The sequence below is a fragment of the Hesperophylax consimilis genome, chromosome 4, assembly GCF_061612785.1.
Source record: "Hesperophylax consimilis isolate HC1 chromosome 4, BYU_Hcon_1.0, whole genome shotgun sequence".
Taxonomy (NCBI): domain Eukaryota; kingdom Metazoa; phylum Arthropoda; class Insecta; order Trichoptera; family Limnephilidae; genus Hesperophylax; species Hesperophylax consimilis.
In genome coordinates this window covers 16,897,616-16,915,630 of record NC_142839.1, presented here as the reverse complement: position 1 = coordinate 16,915,630, position 18,015 = coordinate 16,897,616, and positions in this window count along the sequence as shown.

Sequence of the window (18,015 nt, the reverse complement as noted above, 5' to 3'; positions counted from 1 at the left end):
GATTAACGTTTTTCCTACAAACCAAATTAAAAAAAACCGCATTCACCCTTGAAATCGAGTGTTCTCAAATTCCATTTGCCAAGCGACTTTTAATCTTATTACCTATATTTTAGGCGATATAAAGTATACTAAGAATATATACTTTTCTGACTTGTGGCTTCCTCGTAACAATGCTGTATTGAAATTTTTAAAACATCGCTACTGACAGTTTAGCAACTACATTTTGACGCATGTCACGACATAGTAAAACTGCCCTCATTACCTTTATATATACATATATATTAGTTGTTTAAAAAACACAGTTTCCCGGGTTACGAATAACCTGACAATACTACCACAATAAGCGGAAAATGTTGTTTTGATGCCGAGGAATTGAACACACTACGCCTGGATGGGACCCAAACGTGATGCCAACTCAGCCATTGATGGGTCGAACCTTTTTTTATATTTCTAATTTGCTCTATTTCTTATCGTACTAAGGTAATATAACACAAAAATGTCACCCCTTGCGTATTTATTTGATATCGTTGCCTTTAGTATTGCTTTAAATCTTCAATTTGTACCTTCTTCTACATTTTTTTCATTACTACTAGATACTTGTTTTTAATATTCTTGTTGTAATAGTATATTTTTTTGTTACCATTCTCATTTTTTCAATATTTGCAATCTCTGAAATATATATTGGTTTACAAATATTTTATTGAGACCATGAAAAAAAGGCTTTGATGTCATATTGATTGATTGTATACAGGATCCCTGAAATGTATAAAATCTAAAAGTGTATTTACCAAAGGGTCATAAGTGTGCTCAAGAATCGCTTTACTGGGTTCCCATTAATTGCTTATGTTTTATGTTTACACATTATAATATTTTTATAACAATTTTTTAAAAAAAAGTGTACAAATAAAAATAAAGTTTGAGTAAAAGTAATTAATTTTTTTTTAATAAAGCTAAAGCCAAAGCAAAGAGGAAGCTTTAACAACTTAAACTAAAAAATTTTTAATGTTCCAAGTCCTAACAATACCCCTAGCAATCGCACCAGACAGGTTGAGTGCTTCTGGTTATTGTAATATAATCGTATCGTACGCCAATATATATATTTTTTTATTTATTTATGTCTATTCTTGAATACACGTTTTACAAATTATTACAGTGGTTTATATTGCAGCACAGAGAAAAAAGTACAGAAAAAAGGTATAAAAAATGAAGAAAATAGGTTGATTTAGGTAAAACTGTGTGTGTGTGATATTATATGTAACGTGAGCACCTTACTAGGAGAACCTGTGCTGAGGTGTTAAACGTGTTTGTGATTAAGGGTGACAGGTATTTATGTGTTGTGGTAGAAAGTTATTATTTTTTTTTTTTTCACAGACCAATATTTAAACATGAAAACACACTTTTATATGTGAGTGTATGTATTTGTGGATAATTCTTGAAGAACGTGTATAATATTTAATTTAACTAATATATTTTGGTTATGTTTGGTTTGGAATTATAATCTTTTGAATAAAGTGAATATTTTGATTTTTTATCCAGGCTACGATATGTTTTTTGAGAAAGTTTGTAGATGTGTTTGTAGTCAATAATTGTTTCAAAGTAATGGGCATACTGTTAAAAAGTTTGGTTGCGTAGTATTGAAAGTGCCTTTGTCTGTGTGTGGTGTGTGTTATCGGAATTTTCAGTGTTTTATTTGTTGAGGACCTAGTTTTTATTATGGCTTTTGCTTGATTTGTTATATGAAGATTATTATGGATGAGGTGTAGGAAAAACATACATTTTATTAAAATGAACTCACGGAAAACAATGTTAATAAGATCTTTTCCCAATCTCTTTTTCAACAAAACAATAATATTGGTGAATGTTTTATTTATATTATATATATAATTAAATTTCTTCAATAAATTTACTCAAATGAGATCGTTTGATGAAAACATTGCAACCAATGAAGGTATATTATTTCTCGAAATAATGAGATGACTGAACGGAATTTAAATCTTTTAAATTATCTCACCAACAGATGAAGTTCGATTTATATGTAATATAAGACATAAATAAAGATATTCGAATAGAGTGTCACTATATTATATGATAATAAAATACTGCATATACCACTATTTAATTAAAAACGATCGACATGTTTCGAAATCATTGGTTTCTTCACCAAGGTAAAGATAATATAATAAAAATGAATTAATTTAAAAATAGGAAAAGTAGATAAATAAGTACGTTTCTACCTTTAAACCAATAAATATAATAAATGGTGATGAATTTATTATTACTTTTTAATTATGACATTTATGTAAGTATAAAAAACTTTTATTTGAATGCTGTACGAGACGTGTTTGCCGGCACAAGTAAAGACTGTAAATAATAAGCACCGGCACACATTTATTTTTATTTTTTTTTATTTTATATTTGAAAAAAAATAAATTTTTACATAGATAAATACAAGATATTAACAAGATATAAAAAAATAGAAATTAAAGTAGCCTTTCCTCACCATAAGGAGACAATGTTCTTGTGTTTGGTGAGGGAATTCTAGTTTCATTATGTACATGTTAGTATTAAGGTAAATAAATTATTAAGAAACAACACAAGATTTAAACAATATTACTTCTAGATGTAAGTAGTGAACGTATTTTGGACTTATAATAGTTTAAGGTAATTTTTTAATTAAAGGTGAAATTCCTGAATGTTTTCGATATTTTTTAAATTTAATGGAAGGTTATTAAAATAAATTATGCCTAGATAAAGATAGGTATTTTGAATGAGCTTAGTGTTAAATTTTGGGATTTTAATAGTTTTCTTCTATCTTGCTGATGTATTGAATTGCAAGTTATGAGTATTTGACTGTATTTCTTTGTAAATTTGAAGTATTGAATATTTTTGATACATTTTGTCTACTGTAGGTACTTTGAAATTTGTAAAAAGAATTTCGGTAGAAAATTTTGACGGTTTTTTCAAAATTACTTTGATAATCAATCTTTGAACTACTTTAAGTGGGTTCAAAATTTTATTATATGTTCCTCCCCAACCAATAATACCATTTATTTTTCGGAATAACTTTATTGAGTAAAACCTCAAATTGTAATATTTAATTATTGAAGACAATATTAGCGATTTCTAAACGAAAATTTGAAACAGAAAAATCAGAAAAGGATACGGTCACATCTAGGACTGTGATTTTTTGGGAATTTTCTTTGCTTTTGTGAAGATACTTTTAGATTTTTTCTTTAGACATTTATGGTAATAAAATGAACATTTTTTAATGGTATAACTAACTATATAATATGCAAATATTTCTAGCATTTTCCTAATGGTAGAGCCAACTACACATTCCTCATGATATAACTATATAATATGTAGATCTATCTAGAATTTTCCTAATGGTAGTATATAATATGTTGATATATCTAGCATTTGCCTAATTGTTGAACTAACTATTTTCCTAATGGTAATACTAACTATATTATATGTGGATATATTTAGCATTTTCCTAATGGTTGAAATAACTGCATTATATGTAGAACTATGTAGCATTTTCCTAATGGTAAAACTATTTTTATAATACTTAGATTTATTAGCATTTTTGATTTAGATTATGTATTACAAATAATAGTGGGTTTTTTATCCAACTTTTTATACAACATCTCACTTATTATCCTTCCTTACCGTAGTTTGAAAGCGCCTCTAATTGAAGCTGGATTCAAATGGTACGGCCACGGTATTTTATATACGGCTATTCGGCTACAGGTCAAACATAATAATTACAAGTCAAAATTACATGGTCTCGAGCGATGAAAGATGGTTGCTGTACATTAGTTCTTTACTTGGGACACGAATTAAATTTATTTTACAGTATTTTTCCTACATTTTATTCCATAATTTAAAATTAAAGGTAATGTACTAAAATAATACTAGATATATTATATTATGTAACAAGATTTCAATTTAATATTCAACTTGATATTGCCCCAAAGATCCTTTTCAACACACCGTGCGTCGTAGATTTCAACTGTCTTCACTCCACAGTTCCGGCTCCCTGTCACAATTGAAAACACCCGAATGCGCATAGCGACTGTCATTTGAAATTTACGTGATTACTTTTGGATAAAAAGAATTCATCGCAATTTAAAATGCTTTTTCTTTATTAAGGATATTAATAATATTAATAATTAGATTAAAATCGACATTAATTTATGAAAAATTATAAATAAAAATTAATGTTTTACCAAGTTTTAGTTTGATACCTTGATAACAAAAATCAGAACGTAACGTCACCAGAACATAGTACATTGCCTGTCAATTTATTAAGTAAATGTTATGATTGTTGATTGAAAAACTGAATTTTGAACTAAGCGAGATAAACCACCAATTGATCATCCGTGTTTTGCTAGATAAAAAAATGTGTACAAAAATCTTTTTAACTTTTCCAGTTCTCGTGACCTTACAGGGCGGCCGTACTTTGTAAAGAAAAATAATAAATTTTTATGTTTATGCCCTACCGGAGGTATAAAGTCCGGGGTTTATAATCTCCGTTGTGTAGCATCTCAAAACAGCCACCGTATCAAATTACCTATATCACGTTGGAAACATATTCCCGAGAGACAATTGGATTAAGTTAGTGGCCAAGTGGAAGTGCAGTGGGGTACCTTTGAACCTGTCAACTTGTAATCTCCTGTGTTATACACAGCATAAGTGTGTAAAATGACCTAGAAGTTGTGACAAAAATACCTAATTGTGTGTTAGTTTTTGTAATCTTCATTATAAAATGAAAAAATTGTTTGTTTGCATACATTTTTCGGTCTTGAATTTCAAATTTACCGCAATTGATGATGATATGAAAAATATGTTTTAATTATCGGACAGAAGGATTTTCACTGACTTAGTATTTCCATGTAAAATTCTAAACAATGCATTTGATAGTCAAGTATTGCTTGAATTGATAAGCTTTTGGATTCCACTACTTAATACTAGAAACCGGGAATTATTTTAGTTCAAAAATTCTGGGACTAACTACTATTTGTGTTTCTCACTGCCAAGATTACTGATGGAGTAAAATAATTAATCAGACTAAATGGTCATCTTCGATTATCAATTTATAACTTGATATCAATATTGTATAAATTTTAGTATGTATTCATATGTAAAAACTCCTAAAAAGGGTGTTAGTAAATAAATACATTATTATCAGCTCAAAACGTTATATCCACCATACCAGGAGATGTGAAACTAAGACACAAAATGACCAAGTAAAACAAAAACTTGAGTCGGGTCATGTCCAAAGACCAAGAACAAAAAAATACGTAGTAGACAATCCATGAATGTTTTTGAAGTAAGTAGTGCAAGCTACAGGATTGTGTGGTGGTATATATGTTTAATGTGCGTACCCGGATAAAGGACGTGATAGTTATTTGGTAATGTAACTTAATTAAAATATTCATTAAACAGGCTAAAACACGAAACTTTGTCAACTTGTAAGCACCATATTTTTCAATTTTTGTAAAGTTCTAAAAGATTTGTTCTTTTTTTTGTTGGTGAAGTAGTGTGGCAACTACGATTATAAGATATCGCACGATCAAAAGTTTAATTTTGGGTGAAGTCGTGTGGCAACTTCCATAATAAGACATCGCTTGATTGAAAGTTTGAATTTGGATGAAGTCTTGTGGTGACTTCCATAATAAGACATCGCTTGATCGAAAGTTTGATTTTGGGTGAAGTCGTGTGGTGACTTCCATAATAAGACATCACACTATCAAAAACTTGATTTTTGGTGAAGTCCTGTTGCAACTTCCATAACAAGACATTGCACGATCAAAAGTTTGATTTTTTTGTAGAGTCGTGTTGCAACTTCCATAACAAGACATTGCACGATCAAAAGTTTGATTTTTGGTGAAGTCGTGTTGCAACTTCCATAACAAGACATTGCACGATCAAAAGTTTGATTTTTGGTGAAGTCGTGTTGCAACTTCCATAACAAGACATTGCACGATCAAAAGTTTGATTTTTGGTGAAGTCGCGTGGCAACTTCCATTATAAGACATCGCACGATGAAAAACTTGATTTAAAAAAGCATCATGTATCAACAACTTGATTAGGATCTTGTCAAGAGTAAGAATGCGATCGCGTGACTCCATATATGATCGCTTTAAATGTGAATGAAAGATGGATTAAATTTAAAGGACCCTGTGACTTGCTCCATGCGGTAAAATGGCATAATGATTGTTTAGTTAGTTAACCTGTGCGTCAAAAATGACTTATGTAATATTTGTTATGATAAAAATGCATTAATTTATTTGAATATTAAGTTTAAAAGATATGAAGCCTGTAATCAAATACTAATCCTATGATAACAAACCCCCGCATCATCGAACTTGCATAATAAATCAAGAAATCACAATCGCTGAGAGAAATCTCTTAAGCAAACAGTTCGTAAATTGAACCAAAGTCTACTAGTTGATCTCTAAGGCCGGCTTAAACACACTCGATCTGCCGCTTTAGTAAGCAGTCCTTACCATCTGCTTGGACAGTGTAATCCTTCTGAACTAGTTACAACATACGAGGACTTGATATTAACCCACATTTTGTAGGAACACTAAGATCGTGTTTTACTTGTGTATTCCTTTACCAAGAATCCTCTAATCCATCATGAATAATTCATAAGAAATTGTTCAAACATAATAGGTATATCGTGATAACGATAATAATTATATACTTCTTCTGAAGCCTTTTCCTATCGATGGTTGACTATTTTCAGAAGAATCTTCAGCCTGCAGGCGACATTCCGAACTATTTTCTGCACCACAGAATTGCATTCGTCTTATTCTCGTAGGTTTCTATGCCAGAAGTGGATGTTTTTTTTCCAACTATGTCTCCCATCAATATAAGCATGGATTTTCTGGTAGGTAATCTTGTATTTGTCATTCATCATGATGCAACAAAGGTGTAAAAAATTTATTGCCAGAACAGCTATTTCACAAATGTTGGTGTATTAAATCTCTAATGCACCGACCTGTATCTCCAGGGTTGGTCTTGGCAAAAAAATTTATAAGTTTGGAAACGGTAGTTATTTAAAATCACGTTTTTGGCGCTGTATGTGAAATAGTTAATTTTTTACATTTTTAATCTATCAGTTATTTCATTAAAAGTTCTTGTCGTGCTTTAAATCTAAAATTTTCAATTCATTCCATTTTTTTTAATTCAAGAAATTGAAAGAAAAATACGCAGGGCCACGGATATTAGCTTTACATGAGAACGTTCTCCATTCGTTTTCTCAACATTTCAGATGCTTCCCACTTTTACCCTCAAAACGGATTATATTATTCAAAGGGTCGAAGTAAAATTAGAGACGAATATTATTTGCATTAAAAAAATAGAATCAGGCTAATCACGGACGTTCGTAAATAAGATTTCATTCAAGCGCAAGTAAGTGCGAGTTGGATTTTATATCAAATGTCAGAAGATAAAATGAAAAATCCCATTTGCATTTTTCTGGATCTCTCAGAAAAAAGAGCGAAGGGAAAATGGTGACATCTGGAAATGGTTCTTTGTATCTTGTGACACGTTTACGGGATAATAAAATGAGAAGATATATTTCAGCAAGAATGTTATGTATTTCAGGCCGCAGCGTAAATGTTCAACTATATGAGTGACAACACCATATCGGACGAACATTTTTTACGTTTTGTTTATGAGGGGCATTTATGTGAAAATGGGTCTGAATGCCAAATGTATATATTTCACTTAAATGGTCTAACGCCTGTCGTGGATCACCGACACATAAATAAATTATACCAATGGTCCATTTTTGTGTATTACGTCCCGTAAAAATAGTAAATAAAACGTATAAATTATTACAATGAGAACATTTGACATCATTTTGACACATATTTATATTTTATTGGTACGTACAACGTGACCTCTGAAGTTTACATTTGATATCTCAATATATAAAAATTCAGGCTGCGTATGTTATTGCTCGCAAAACTCGAAAAGTAGTCGACAGATAGCGTTGAAAATTTCAAAGTTTGTTGTTATTAGTACCAGGAGTGTTTAGAGGGTGGAAGAATACCTAAAGCAATATATCTGTATCACTGAAATGAGATACGCAGAAGAATTAAAGTCCATGTTGTTTTTAACAGTAGCATTGTGATATGCAGTTGTGAATGGTGGGAAGTCGGAAGCGCCCGAGAAAGACTAATGTCTTTCACCAGTTTTTTTAATAAATTTTCTTCGTGCGGGTTAGTAATTTATTAGGTTTTCGTTGAATGATATTTATAAAAAAAATTTTAAACATTACTTTTTTTTATATTCCTAGAAACTTTTTATAACATAATCACGTTTACTTACTGCAAACAGGTTTTAATTGTGAAAGAAGAAAGGAGTAGGATACACAAATGATAGAATTTTTTTTTTTTTTTTCAGTCACAAACAACACCGGGTAATTGATTTCTTTCGAAATTACATAAATAATAATTATAAACTGTGAATCAGAAAAAACCCTTATTAATAATGATTTATTAAAAGGGTGAAGTAGAAAAACTCCCCGAACAGCGAGATTTTAGTTACGACGCGACATGTGTACATTTTTTTTTAAAGACAATGCCACTATTCTTAGCTTATTACGTCATTTATACGAAATAGTTTATTAGTATGTTATTAAAAAAAAATATAAGAACATAAAATAGCAATTAGAACGGTATAATCCACATTTAAATAAATGCAGAACCTGGGCATAAAGACAACCGTATCTGTTGAGGAAACATTATTAGCCAGCAAAAAATCCAATAATCTTTCCATGCGCGGACTAACACTATATTCGTAATAACTCAATGTTTTTTTTATCAAATTAGGGTTTTGCAAATTGTACCTTCTAACTTATTATTATATTTACAAAATTTGCTTACGTCCATCCGATGTTTTTTTCCTCAGGATAGCTACTTTATTCAGTGAAATATTCAAAAAAAATATATGGTTAAATGAAGATCTAGGAAATATATTTTTATTTTATTATATTTTACAGCTAAATGAGCGTTTTTCAGAATGAAACATTGCTTCGAATTTGCTAAAAATTCAACAATGTGGCTTTGAAAAAAATGGTCCAATCTCCAAAGAATAATCTTTTCGTTGAGTCCAAAGAACTTCAAGAAAAATAATGGTTGAAGAAAGGTTTATCGTTTCATAATAACATGGCAAACGTCATCTACAAATTAATTATTACGAAATTTCTCATGTCTCTTGTATCTTCAAAGGTAAATTGCACGAAACCTGCAACAAAATAACGAGAACTTGTCTTTAATTTTTGTAACGGAACGACTAGGTAGTTCATGTGGTTTTAGCCAGTATTTTTCGCATCCTTTTCTACGACGAGGCGATTCCCGCTGTTATGTTATGTATCATTACCAGAATCAGTATGATCCAATGTTATGACATATTAAGCAAATAAATTGTACATGGTTGGTAACCATAGACATATGAATATTAGTATGTCTGTGTTGGTAACCCAAGATCGTCAACGGCGACAAACTCTATAAAGTACATATATTTTTCATATATTTCAATTTATGAATACAATCTTGACAAAATTATATTAAACTCAGTAGAAACAACAAATGATCTAGGTATTATTTTTAACTCAAAATTTACATTTATTAGCCATATAACTAATATTATTAATAGAGCTATGAAGATTTTAGGATTTATTATTAGAATAACCAAACAATTTTGTAACATTGATACTATTCGCATTTTATACATAACACTAGTGAGAAGCATTTTGGAATATAACTCTACGATTTGGGCTCCACATTACAATATCCAGATTAAAGCGATTGAAAAAGTCCAGCATAGATTCCTTAGGTATATTAATTTTAAATTATGTATTCCAAGAGAATCCGTGGACTATAATTTGTTATTAAACTGGACTAATCTCGTAAATTTATCAAATCGCAGAAAAATCTGTGATCTATTAATATTATATAAAATAATTCACTCGGTCCTGGATACCCCTGATTTAATAGAGCTAATACGATTTCATTGCCCTGGTCGCGCTAACAATAGACTGACTCTACCGTTCTACTATAATAACACACACACATTATCACATTATTACTCACCAATCAGTCGATTACACATTTTGGGAAATGAACATGCTTACATCGGCGACATTTATTTCTTAAAATTAGCGCAATATAAACATGCACTCAAAAATTATTTTTCCAGAATGTAACTTTATATACGCAATATGGACATGTTGAAATGAAATGATGATATTTCTCATTGTTCTTTTTTTGTTATTTTTGGTTGTGATACACAAAATAATTGTATGTTATTTTTAAGTTTAAAACTATTATTATGTAATGATATTATTTTTTTTTACTTTTGTACTCTGTTATATGTTTATTTATAAAAGGCAGTATAGCCGTTTATGTATTTAAAATAAAAAATAAAAATATATTATTCCATGAAAATACTTTGTGAGTACGTTATAGAGACCCCCACAGGTATATGCATACGGTGTGGAGGCAACCGTTTAAAATAAAGCCTTTTAATATAATATTTTAATCAATACATCTATCTGAAAATTAGGATAACTGATAAAAAGAAAAAAAATAACTGTTTATACTACTAACCCGGTGATTCACGGCATTGCGATTGGTTTGACGAATATCTGCTCATTTGCATGGTAATAATGGCAATGGATGATGACGTCTTTATAGGAATATTGGTATGATGCAAATAACATAGAATAGATAAAAGTACCTGGTGTTAGAGATATCTTTAAAGGGAATTTTCGTAATATATTATGTGGCAGGAATGTGAGGCGAAATCTCCACCAAATTTGACGTCAATGACGTTGTGTCAACCTACGGCATATTGTTGTAATAAAGGTAGTAAAAAAGGGTACTATATTGAATTTCCTAGATTTTCTGCCACCCTTAATAATTGAAATGCATCAAATTAGAAAAAAATGCACAGTAATAACTGTTAGGCCTGAAGGCAAAGATGAATTTATTCAACCAACTATAAAATCTAGGCAAATAATCCTCTATGCGAAACAGATTATTATTTATTATTACAAAACCGCTTACAAAAACTTACTAAGTATTGAAATGTCATGACTTTTTTCCGTTTCATAATAGCTTTTATTCATTTCATAGAAACGTTTTTCAGCAACAATTTTAATTACATTTTGTTTCCATTTATCTTCCTACAAAAAAACGAAAGATGGATCTCTTTGCCTTATGCTTTAAAAAACCTTGAGCATGATGTTTCACGGATCTTATTGACCCATAAACCCGAAAAAAATCTAAACTTCGCTCAATGCATTGAATATATTTCAGAAGAAGCCCGAAAACTGAAAAAAACTTTTCTTTTTTTCTTCAATCGATTTTAAAATCGGTAATTATAAAAATTATCTTATAAATTTACATAATAACTTGTTTGCCATCGAGTAAAAATTTAAGCGAAACTAGTTGTGGAAAAGCAATCTCAGGATATTAGCCGGTTTGCCTCCCCTGTGTACAGAAATTCTCGTTTAATACAATATTATTCAAAGAAATCTTAAAAATAATTTGAAATTCGAACAAAAAAATTGTTCCAAAAAAATTTTGGAACATAATATTTTCAGTTATTAGTGACGCTTTTTGACAGATTTCGTGAAAAAGGGGCCAAAATGTATGATTTTCGTATTCAAAAATGGACAGGTTGCCAAGTGTATACATTTAAATAGTATTTTTACGAGAATAAAGATGATTACAGCACTTATTTGCTATTACAATATGAAAATAAACAAAAAATAAGAAAAATTAGAAATGAAGTTCCATAAAATTATATTGCCGACCGCAAAGACGGTTCGACGTGAACACTGTCAGAAAGGTTAATGCAGGTAATTAATTTAATGGAAAAATAAGTGCTGTAGTCACTAATTAAAAATAAATATCAAAGAGCTATGAATGCAGGTTAGCGATTCTTAATGGAATAGGTAGTGATGGCAACCATGACCTACCTATAGCAGTGAGGCATGAATCTGACAGAGGATAAATGAAAGATGAAAGAACGAATGCAGTTGAAATAGGGCTATTAAGAACGAGAAGAAAAGGAAAGCATAAATGGGTAATTGACTTTGGTGATTTAAGAATATCAGGAATATTAAGGTAAACTGGATATCCTGGGACAGAATCGTGTGGTATAATAATACTATCTCCCCACTCATACGGAAAAGGTTTCTTTCTCAAAGTTCCAATATACATATACGGTGTTCTTTTACTATGTACATAAAATGATATTATTTGTGTGTTTTTACATAATACAGTCTGCACAAAGATAATTTTGAATTGTGTATTTAATTAAAAAGTGAGAGTTTTTCACAAAGGCGACTTAATCCTGCCTTTATAATTGTAAATACTCACTAACGTACTTGAGTTCGTTAGCTGTAAAAAATATAATTAAAAAAACATGTTCTGTCGTATAATTGGATTTTTATACTTTCACGATAGGACCGCACAACGCAAGTGAACCGCTCCTAACTGACAAAGAAACAATTATGCAGTCAAATGGATAAAATAAGCATGAAATCAACTGTTACTAAAATAGCGAATTCGGGCGTTCTCATCAGTGTTGTTTTTATTAACTTACTTCGTTGTTAGAGAGTGGTGCACGTGCATTGTGCGGCCAGTTTGTAAGTAGCAAATGACGAAATTACCTTCATATTATTGACACTTATTTTAAGCTTAATATCTTGAGAAAACCTTTGCAGTAATTTTCTATGGTTCATGACTTTTGGTTGTACTAGAGTGGTAATATTAAAAAGTTCCATTATGGATGTTGTTATATGAAATTGCAATTTCGTCAAACTAAAATTTTAATCCAAAAAATCAGAATTTCTAAATAAAATCGTTTTGGTCTAAAAAACAACAATAATGTCGAATTTTTCAAACATATCACTCTATCACATGCAAAAATCTCGAGCCTCCTCTGGTCCTGTTGGCGTGAAATAACATATTAGTACCTAGGTATGTAGCAACCACGTTTTGGCCATCTATATTTCTTTTCAAATTTATAGTTTTTTTTTATATATTGGTGGGACGTTGGTTATTTGGTATTTTTGCCGATACTCACTACAGCTTATGGTGAAACAGCTCAATAATTTATACCGTCAAATGGAAATGGTTAATTCGTTTACCATTTATTTTTGTTTTACATAAATATTTGTAAAATGTTTCATCATGTACATATCCTTTTTCGTTTTTTTTAAGTGTAATAATGTGAATCAAATTTAATAATGTTATTATTAAGTTCTGCAATTATTCTAGTGTTCACTATCGCAACATTTATTTTGACGTTAAAGGCCATTTTCAAACTATGGTTAGGCCACGACCCGTCAACAGCAACACAATAAACGTATTGCAACAAGATACATTCTAAGAAAAAGCTTATGTGAACGCATTATAATTAACTGCAGCTTACTAGAAATTCATTACTCTAACTCGAGCAATGCCAGAAATGAATGCTAGTTGTAGTAGTAGTAGTGAGATGAAAAGGTTCTATTAAATATTTCTCGTTACCTTATAATGAGAGTACCGCTCCACTAACGCATAGCATTTAGCTTTCACCTAATTGGGTCAAGCCGTTGTAAAAAGAGGGTAGGGGAGAGCCTAGTAGAAGAGTGCAGATTTAAAATACGTGCTTCGGAAATTTTATGAAAGAGCTTGCCCCGAGCTCCCCAGCTACCCGACCCGCTGCTGACAGATGGCTTAATACGCTAATTGGTCCACTTGGCCATTTCACCATGAACCATTGCAATTCCATGCATTTCACCGGTATTGATGGATATTGTATAGCCTACCGAACGTGATAGAAGTAGGAGTGTGAAGTTTTAATATAAGGTAATATTAATTTGAATTCTCTAGTTACTTATTCAAAGGGGTTTCCAAAATAATAATCACAGTTAATAATTATAAGTATTTTTGTATCTTACTATAAACTTGCACGTGTGCGCGTGTCAAAGTGGGACTATAAAGAGGTTCTCGTTTCTTTCTAAATTATCCCGTGTTTTCTTGAACCGATTTCCTTGGAAAGTAATAGGTGCATGCACGCGTTACAATTAATAACAATTTGTTTTACTTTGCAATTTAATTTTACCTCTTTCCGTTGTTGAGTTATGTTTGATTTTTTTAATATTTAAAATATTTTCAAATAGTTGGAAGTTGACAAAATCACACAAACGTAACCAGATGAACCGAAAGAACAACGAGATAACAGTTCTATTGTCAGGTGATTTATTTTGAAAGACTAAACAAAAAAGGTCCAGTGTGTCCCGAGCTAACAATATATTGTTACTCTAAGATCTAAAAACGGCACTCAAAGGTGAACATAACACAGGGTAGACACAGGCACAGTACTTATTGAAATCTAAAATTTTACTTCGTTAATGTAAATAAATGTAAAGGGTACACTTAATATTGGTTTTTGGTTAAAAATTCTATAACAAAAACAACTGAACGAACTTGTACCCATTGAATGCATTTTATTGCCTACGCTTACCAAAGAATCTAAAAGAAAACTTCATCTAGTTTACAAAATGTGTTTTGTTTTCACGACATCTTCTAAATGAAAAAAATAAATATAAAATTTAAAATACCTTAAAAAATCCCAAAATTCAAAGAAAAATTATTATTATTTCAAGTGTTGTTACGTAATACAGTCTCCCTATTGTTAAATAGGGCATGGTTGCCCCAACTTCCCCTCACCGCGCGTGTCGAACACGCCGCCAGATGGTCAAAATACGTGACCGGCACAGACCACACGCAGCGCCGCGGCCACAAGCTAATCGCCTCGCCGCGCTCCGACAGTCCAGCTCCGACCTCGGCCTTGACCGCATGGTCGCTCGCGGAAACGATCTACCCGCCAATGACTTGCATAAATTACGCAATAACGAACGCGATCTCGTAACAGTTTCCAAACTAGAGGCATTTCGCTAATCGACTTACAATCATGTTTACTATTACGGCTCGAGCTAACTCAATGGAGTCCCGTTACCGTGTAAAACCCCGAGTGCATATCTCTGCCTCAACTGTCCCGCCGCCTGTGAGCGCGGGAACGTCTGGCTCAACATGATGCCCCATACCACTCCTCAAGACGAATCGTAAGCTTTCAACCTATCCCCTTTTCTTGTGTTCAATTCTCGTAAATTCATGTAGAATCCACGCTTGATCCGGTCGTCATAAATTAGTAGAGAGAGTTAGTAGGGAGATCTATGTCAACCTGTATTTCTCGAGACATTTAATATACCTTGTGCCTTACTACCCATGTGTTATTATTACGTGATAAACCTACCCTTTGACCTTCTAACCGATGGACGAGCCTGATGACCAAAGAAGCTGCCCGCCCCTGATAGTACACGAGTCGCCTGCTCTGCCATTTTATCTGAGCTTAGCCAATTTAATATCCAGGTTCGATTCCCGGTTTAACCATATGTTAGCACTGGCGCAACGTGGGTTTTTTTTGGTAATTAATCGTCCATCGGGAGGTCAAATTGGAAATAATCTTGTACTCCTTCACTCTGTTTTCATGCCTTGTTTTGTATTAACCTTTGAATAACAATGTTTTCTTCCAATAAATCATAGCTGTTCTACAAACCATAGCGTCAAATCTAAAACAACTGTGTCACATTAAAGCCATTCGGTGTTAAATTACAAGTTTTACGAATCGTCACTCGACAAATTTTAAGTACCGGTATTCTATCACAAAGTGCGCAATCGACGTTTACTTCTTTTCGGACATCTCAAACATCACATAGTGATCCAAAACCACAATGGTTTACTTTCCAAGTGCAACTATTAGAGAGAATGAGCCACAATAAAAATACAATTCAACAGTTTCAAATCTTGTTCATGATACAAAATAAATTCCTTGTTAGTGGAGCCATAAGCCAGCATCTTTCTGCAAAATACATAGACAAGGAAAACTAACGCCCTTCTGTCATTTGATAATTCCGCTTTATATGTAATAAGGGTGGGTAGAGTATCCTTTTTGAAAGAAAAGTCTTGAAAGCCGACTTACCCTTTACATATAATTGAGATTCGCGATTGACGTAAACCCGGACACTCGGCGCTTCTCCGCAATGGCCTGTCGATTGTCCAAGGGAAAGGGAATTTTACGAGTAAATAACCAAACACTGGTTCTGCTTAAATTCAGACAATTTGTCACGAATCACAAACAAACCCTCCAATAATTGTTGAAAAAACAAACAATACTCTCTCGACATCTGCACTTTGAATTTTTGTTTTTTTCGGAAGAAATTTTTTTCAAAAATTTTCTTCACTAGGACTTTGAATTTTTTTCGGAAATTTTTTTCAAAACGCACAATCTCAGGGACTTTTCCACTAAAATTGCAAGGAAACCCCTGGCCGTTTTGTTTTCACAAATCAAAGACTTGGAAATTTTTTTCAAAAATTTTCTTCACTCATCTAGGACTTTGAAATTTTTCGGAAATTTTTTTCAAAACGCACAATCTCAGGGACTTTTCCACTAAAATTGCAAGGAAACCCCTGGCCGTTTTGTTTTCACAAATCAAAGACTTGGAAATTTTTTTTTCAAAAATTTTCTTCACTCATCAAGGACTTTGAAATTTTTCGGAAATTTTTTTTCAAAACGCACAATCTCAGGGACTTTTCCATCAAAAACACAAGGAAACCGCTGGCCATTTTTTTTCCCATAATTGGAACTTTGGAAATTTTTCGGAAATTTTTCAAAAACGCACAATCTCAGGGACTTTTCCATCAAAAACACAAGGAAACCGCTGACCATTTTTTTCCATACTGGGACTTTGAAAAATTTCACAAAATTCTCCACCAACCATCACAAGCAAACCCCTGGTATTTTTTTTTGAAAAACAACCAGCCACACACTCAGACAATTCTTTTTCTTCTCACAAAGTCTAAATCAACTTCCACAAAATGAATCCTCGAAACAACACCTTAGGCATAATAGCCAACATCTGCTCTCAAAGTACTCAAAGTTTAGAAAAGGAATTAAAAGACAGGAATATTTCTCCTTTCAACAAAACCAAAAACGTCCTGATTAAGTACGCAACATTCTACAACAGGAAATATATTAGGAGACTGCAATTTCAACCCGGCAGCACAACAATTGCTGACACAAACAGACACAATCTACGCAGGAAACATGTTACCTTTAAGGAAAACGACACAGTTTGGAGACGCAACAACACACTCTCACAAGGTGCTTTGTACTTCTCTGCAAAACTGGCTCCTCGCTTTGTTAAAGCAAAAGTGCTGAGAAAAATCTCAGATGTAGTGTATACCCTATCAGACGCCTCTGGTAAACACATCGGTAACTACCACGTGAAAGATATTGTCAAACTAGGAAGCGTGGACACATTGGACATCACCTTCACTAGGTCACACACACATAGCTAACAAACTTTTGGCTCTACCTTTGTCCCACGAGATTTGGCCCTCGTACAGACAAACAGCATGTCTTATCGCGTTAGTTTCATATAAAAACTCGCATTTCGACCTCTGCAAGGTAACCTTCTCATTTTTTCTAAAAACACAGAAGTGTCAACTGTGGCTTTTAATCATTTCTCACCCATACATGTACTACTATGCTCTTTTGTATAAACCTTTTGTTATTTTTGTTTCTTTGTCACACCTCACCGTGTAATGTATATAAATTGTACTCATATTTTGTACATATTCTTCTCTGGAACTGATCATTCCAGTCAAGAGACTTTTTCCACCTCCAAAACGATTGATTTATTTATTTTTTTTATTTATTTTATTTATTTGCAAAAACAGTACAAAAACCAATACATTGCAAAAGCGGTAAACAAATTATTGAAGAAAATTTTATACATAAGTATACAGTTAAAACATATGCAAAAGCGGTAAACAAAATATGGAAAAAAAATTATACATAAGTATACAGTTAAAACAAATACAATATTTCGCGCTTAAAGTCGTTGTAGGACATATGGAAAATATCCAAGTT